The following is a 6,758-nucleotide window of genomic DNA, read 5'->3' as shown; positions in this document are numbered from 1 at the left end:
GCCTCTCCCTCTAATACCCCTACCCACTCATTAGGGGCCCGGCATCCCTTTCAATGGACTGAATCACCTGTGACCACCTCTCAGTCTATGAGTACCCCTCCCCATCCCTCAGGGGTTCAACCTACCTCCCCTGAATGGGTTAGACCCGCTGCAATTACTTTTGAGCATGATAGGAGGGTAGCTCCTAGCTCTACCTCAGGTTCCATTCCCACCTCCTCGAGAGTTCTGCCACTCCGACAGGTAACCATCACTCGACCGGATCCTAATAATGAGGGTCAGGTTATACAGGCACAGGCCTATCAGTATGTACCCTTCACAACCACCGATCTCCTGAATTGGAAGACGCATTACCCCTCTTATACTGAAAAGCCTCAGGCAGTGGTGGACCTAGTGACTAGCATTATGGCCACCCATAACCCAACCTGGACTGATTGTCAACAACTTCTCCTGACCCTCTTCACAACTGAGGAGAGGCGGAAGATTTTGCAAAATGCTGAGGCCATCACGCGAGAGCGTGTCCCCGGGGGGACACAGGACCCAGAGGGATGGGTTAGAGCTCGGTTTCCTCGCGCAGCTCCAGCTTGGGATCCAAATGATGGGCAGCACTATGAACTGTTGTCTGGCTATTGCCGGGACTTGCTGGAAGGTATGAGGAAAGGCATAAAGAGGCCCATTAATCTGGCAAAGGTTTCTGAAATTCTCCAAGGGGCAACTGAATCCCCTGGGGCCTTTCTAGAGCGACTAATTGAAGCCTACAGAACATACACCCCATTTGATCCTGAAGCCCAAGAAAACCAGAGAATGGTGAATAGCGCATTGGTGGCCCAGAGTATGCCAGATATCCGGAAGAAGTTGCAGCGTCAGGAGGGATTCGCAGGGATGAATACCACCCAGCTAATTGAGATCGCAACCAAGGTTTTCATTAATAGAGATCAGGAGGTGCGCCGAGAGACTGACCGGAAGATGCAGAAGAAGGCCGACCTTTTAGCGGCAGCCATTACTAATTCCACCCTTAATCGAGGTCGACCTCTAGCTAATGGAAGCCAAAGTGGGACCCCGGACCACCAGCCAGGCCCCGAGATTCCTTCAATCAATCCCGGCCAAGGGGGGAGAATCCCAGACCAAGATTGGAGAGGGACCAGTGTGCCTATTGTAAGGAAAGAGGGCACTGGAAAGATGAATGCCCCCAGAGGCGCCAGGGACTGAGAAGGGGACCAGGAGATCGAGGAAGCCGAGGCCGAGTTCGAGAGGGAAGATATGAGCCTCCTGAATCTGACATCATCGGGATAGCCGAGATGGCAGAATGGGACGAATAGGACAGACCGGGTTCCTACAAACTGGGCTCCCAGGAACCTATGGTCAAGTTAACTATAGGGAGCCGCTCAATTCCATTCATGATTGATACAGGAGCTGAACATTCTGTTGTGACGGAACGATTAGCGCCTGTGTCTGGAAAAACTGTCCGAGTGGTGGGAGCCACGGGGGTGCAGAACCGGAGGCCCTTCCTGACGACCCGTAGATGCCAATTAGGCTCACACACAGTCACTCATGAATTCCTGTATATGCCAGACTGTCCAATCCCTTTGTTAGGCCGAGACCTGCTGTCCAAGCTTAGGGCCCAAATTTCTTTTGACTCTGATGGCCAGACTTCAGTCTCCTTTCGGCCCCTGACATCCAGCCCTAAGGGTATATTGAGTTTCTGTTGCCCTCTTGAAGAAGAATGGCGGCTGCATCAGTCGCAGGGCCAAGTTGACCTACCCCTGGCAGACAGCTTTCAGGTCAGTGGGGTATGGGCAGAAGATAATCCCCCAGGGTTGGCCCGAAATATTCCTCCTGTACATGTAGATTTACTCCCAAGTGCCCGGCCAATCCATCTTCGCCAATACCCAATTCCCAGAAAGGCTCTGGAAGGGATCCAAGCACATTTGAATCGTCTGTTATCCTATGGAATTATTCGTCCTTGCCAGTCTCCATGGAATACGCCACTATTGCCAGTTCAGAAGCCAGGGACTGAGGACTACCGGCCAGTCCAAGACTTACGAGTGGTCAACAAATCCACTATCTCATTACACCCTGTAGTGCCTAATCCATATGTCCTGTTAGGATTGATATCTTCTGGAGCTACCCATTTCACGACACTAGATCTAAAAGATGCCTTCTTTTGTATTCGGGTGGCCCCCGCCAGTCAATTGCTTTTTGCCTTTCAATGGGAAAACCCAGTAACAGGAAGGAAGCTTCAGTATACATGGACCCGCTTGCCACAGGGGTTCAAGAACTCCCCTACTATTTTGGGACAGCCCTAGGACAAGACCTTAAGACTTTTAAATCTGAGCCTTCCAGGCGAGTTTTACTCCAGTATGTAGATGACCTCCTGATTGCAGCAGTGACCCAGGAAGAGTGTTTTGAGGCTACTAGAGAATTGCTGGAGCTACTCTTGGATGCAGGCTATAAGGTCTCACGCTCAAAGGCCCAACTCTGTCAGTCAGAAGTGAAGTATCTGGGCTTCTGTATTTCCCAGGGAAGTCGGAGACTGGATGTCAGTAGGAAGCAAGCAGTTGCTGCAATTCCTCAACCCAAGTCCAGAAGAGAAGTTAGGGAATTTCTGGGAGCAGCCGGATTTTGCAGAATTTGGATTCCAAATTTTGCATTGATGGCGAAACCCCTTTACCAAGCCACAAAGGGGGGTGAAAAGGAACCATTTGAATGGGGACCTACAGCTCAACAATCCTTCATTGCTATAAAGAAAGCCCTACTCCAAGCCCCTGCGTTAGGCCTTCCTGATGTGGAGAAACCTTTCTCATTGTATGTCCACGAGCGACAGGGGGTTGCTCTGGGTGTGCTGACCCAGATGATGGGATCCTGGCAGAGGCCTGTTGCATACCTGTCTAAACAGCTGGATGGAGTGGCTAAAGGATGGCCAGCCTGCATGAGGGCCATTGCAGCAACAGCCTTACTGGTCCAGGAAGCTGATAAGTTGACCTTGGGGCAAGAACTGGTTGTTAAAGTCCCCCATGCAGTTCTCACCCTCATGGAGTATAAGGGCAACCACTGGTTTACAAATAACCGCATGGTTAAGTACCAAGCCAGCTTGTGTGAGAATCCACGGATACACCTGGAAACAGTGGCTACATTCAATCCTGCTACTCTTTTGTATGGATGAAGTGTACTCCAGTCGACCAGATCTTAAAGATGTGCCTTGGAGGGACCCAGATGTAATTTATTTTACAGATGGAAGCAGTTATGTGGAGAACTCTAAGCGACTGGCAGGCTATGCTGTGGTGACAGAGGACAAGGTGATAGAAGCGAGAGCCCTGCCCCAAGGAACTTCAGCCCAGAAAGCAGAACTTGTGGCCCTCATACGAGCTCTGGAGCTAGCAGCAGGACTGGTAACCAATATTTATACTGATTCTAAGTATGCCTTCACAACCCTACATGCTCATGGAGCTTTGTATAAGGAAAAGGGACTCATAAATGCTGCAGGCCAACCTGTTAAGTATGGACCTGAAATACTTCAGCTGCTAGAGGCTGTTTGGGCCCCCAAGAAGGTAGCTGTCATTCACTGTAGGGGACACCAAAGAATAGATACTCCAGTGGCCCGAGGGAACCGCCATGCTGATCGGGTGGCCAAGGAAGCTGCTCGAGGACCCCCAGCAAGTACTGTGACTCCCCTGTTCCAAATTCGATTACAAGAATGGACACCTATGTATACCCAAATGGAAGAGAGATGGGCTCAAGAAGAAGGTGCAGTAAGGAGACCTGATGGCTGGTTACATCTCCCTGATACCAGAGTTCTGGTGCCACGCCACCTAGCTTGGCCTGTAGTGTCTCAAGCTCATGACCTATCACACTTAGGGAAAACAGCACTAGCCCGTCTACTCAATCGAGTAGTGGTGCTGGAAGGATTGGATAGTCTGGTTGCCACTGCCTCTGCCCGATGTACTCTCTGTGCCCAGAATAATGCTCGTCAGGGACCCCGTATTCCACCAGGAGTTCAGTCTAGAGGACTAACACCCTTTGAGTCCCTAGTTATAGACTTCACAGAAATGCCCAGGAGCGGTAGGCTCCGATATCTCTTGGTCATGGTCTGTACCTTTTCTGGGTGGGTGGAAGCATATCCTACAGTCACTGAGAAAGCCACAGAAGTAGCTCGAGCTCTCCTTAGGGATGTCATCCCCAGGTATGGATTGCCCCTTGCCATAGGTTCAGATAATGGTCCCGCCTTTGTTGAAGCTACACTTCAGGCCCTGTCCCGCGCATTGCGCATTACCTGGAAATTGCATTGTGCCTATCGTCCCCAGAGTTCAGGGCAGGTTGAGCGAGCAAACAGAACCTTGAAAAATAGCCTAGCAAAGATTTGTCAGGAAACCCAATTGAAATGGCCACAGGCATTGCCACTAGCCCTCTTTCGCCTCCGATGCACCCCAACTAGAGGAACAGCCCTCTCTCCCTTTGAAATTGTGTATGGGAAGCCCCCAGCCATTTTACAGGGAATTAAGGGAGACATAGGGATTTTAGGGTCTGCCCAGGTGCAGGAGCAGGTAGCCCTCCTGGGTAAGGTAATTTCTGAGCTTCAGTCTTATGTGAGAGAAATAAACCCTGTCCCCTTCCAGGCTCAGGTACATTCCTTCCTGCCAGGGGATAGAGTTTGGGTGAAAGATTGGAGGCTTCAGCCTCTGGGGCCCCGATGGAAAGGACCTTTTACTGTTTTGCTTTCTACTCCTACAGCTGTGAAGGTCGCAGGGATAACTCCATGGGTCCATTGGTCTCGAATTAAGTCTGCTGACCAGACTGAGCCCAGCACGGATCAGACGGAGCCTAGACAGTGGAGAGCAGAAAGAGATCCAGCGGAGCCATTGAAGTTGCGCCTGACCCGAACCAAAGAATCTACTAGCTGAAAAGAAGGGTCAACTGCATACTGCAGGAGCGGCTGAACTTCGGCTTCACACTGAGACTCTTTCTTGCCTGATTCTGGCTTTCTTGGAATTTGAGAGCTTGATCCTTGTCAGTTGAGGGTCTATCCCAACTGGTATAAGAACTCAAAGACTGAGAACACTATATGAGAGTAATCTGTGATTAGCACAGACTGTTGAAATATTATTGCTTAATTAGTTTGCTGTATTTGTTTTAGATTAGGAAGAAAGAAAATGTTAGTAGTTTGGATGCTTTTGTTGTTTTCTACTCCTTGCCTCCTTGTTCCTAATACCCCAACTCGCTCCAACCTTTGGTTACACTCTGTCCAGGAACTAATTAGCCAGGCAAAGATTACTTCCCCTTGTATTGTGTGTTCCCGATTTTCTCCTTATACCACAGATGTCCCAGCTGTTCCTGTCCCTGTGCAACTCCCAGCTCTTATACCTCCCTACTTTTCGAGTTCAGGCCCTTGGAGCCAGGATTATACTTGGTGGTCCTTTTATAATGCTACTTCCCCCTCTGAATCTTCTCTAAGGCCAGTTTTTACGTCTCCCTATCCAGCCTCTGGAGTGTTTTGTTTAACAAGAAGCATCTCAACTGTTCTTCCCATTCCCTGTAACTATACTAATGTTCTCCCAGAAAAAGGAGAATCTGTGTGGGTAGTTTCTCCAGGTACTCCTATGTGCCCTGCTACCGTACCTGCAGATTATGACCCAGGTGATTATCTGGCTCCTAAGCGTACCACTGAGAAGACTATAGTGTCCAAGCTTATTTTCTACTTTCATAAGTCCCCGGGGTATGAAGAGTTACTAACAAATGAGCAGCCTGTCACAATTGGGGATTGGCGCCTATGGTGTGCAAAGTCTCCATTTCGTCTTCGTTCCCCCTGGGATAGGGGCTCGCATTATGGGCACCCTAAGTACCCTGTCCAGCCTGAGCCAACATTTATTGGGAACTTTCCTCACCCTCTCCTTGGTCATTACTGGCTCTGTGATAATGTCCTCCACATGATTCTTCCCTCCACATATGATTTTTGTGTATTGGTAACCTTGAATTATTTTCCTAAAGTTATTCCTCTCAAGCCACCATCCCCGCACCGCTCTAAGCGAGAGGCTTTGTCCTTACCTTCCTCCGTTGCCACAGAGGATGAGGCGATTGAATTAGCCCTCCAGTATATCAATTCTACTTATCCTCTGACTAAAAGAGACTTGTAGCCCTTTCTGCCACGGCCTGGATTCCAATTGGAGGCCCGGTAGCGGGTATTACTGAACTAGGTATGGCTACCCGGAGACTTCAGTCCCTACTTCATGTTTTAGTTCATGAGCTGAACGTGGTAGTCAATGCATTGCAGGATCAAATTAATGAATTAAGTATAGTTTCTCGGTATAATCGTATGGGCCTTGACTATCTCTTTGCAGCTCAGGGTGGTCTCTGCACAGTGTTAAATTCTTCAGAGTGCTGTACTATTGTCATAAATAGGACGCATGTAGTTAGGCATGCCATGGATAAAGTCCTACAGTTGGCCAGCCTTAATGTGGAGGATTACCGAGGAGGATTAGACCTTACCTCCTGGTGGTGGTCATTGACCTCCTGGATACGTCCTTTGTTCATTTCCCTAATAGTCTTAGTTTTAGCAGGGTTTTTGTTTTGTTTCCTGGCCTCATGTGCTTCGGCAGTATGCCGTCGGACCTTAACAAGTAGGGTAATGGTGATTCACAAGTCTATTCCCAGTTAGGATCACTATAATCTCCAGAGTTTGAGTTGTGAGACTTATCTCTGCATAAGCTGATTTTAGTCTCAAAGGGGGGAATGAGGCAGCCATGGGCAAAGAATAATTCTGAGAAATT

The sequence above is a fragment of the Microcaecilia unicolor genome, chromosome 3, assembly GCF_901765095.1.
Source record: "Microcaecilia unicolor chromosome 3, aMicUni1.1, whole genome shotgun sequence".
NCBI lineage: Eukaryota > Metazoa > Chordata > Amphibia > Gymnophiona > Siphonopidae > Microcaecilia > Microcaecilia unicolor.
Note: the sequence above shows the minus strand (reverse complement) of the source record.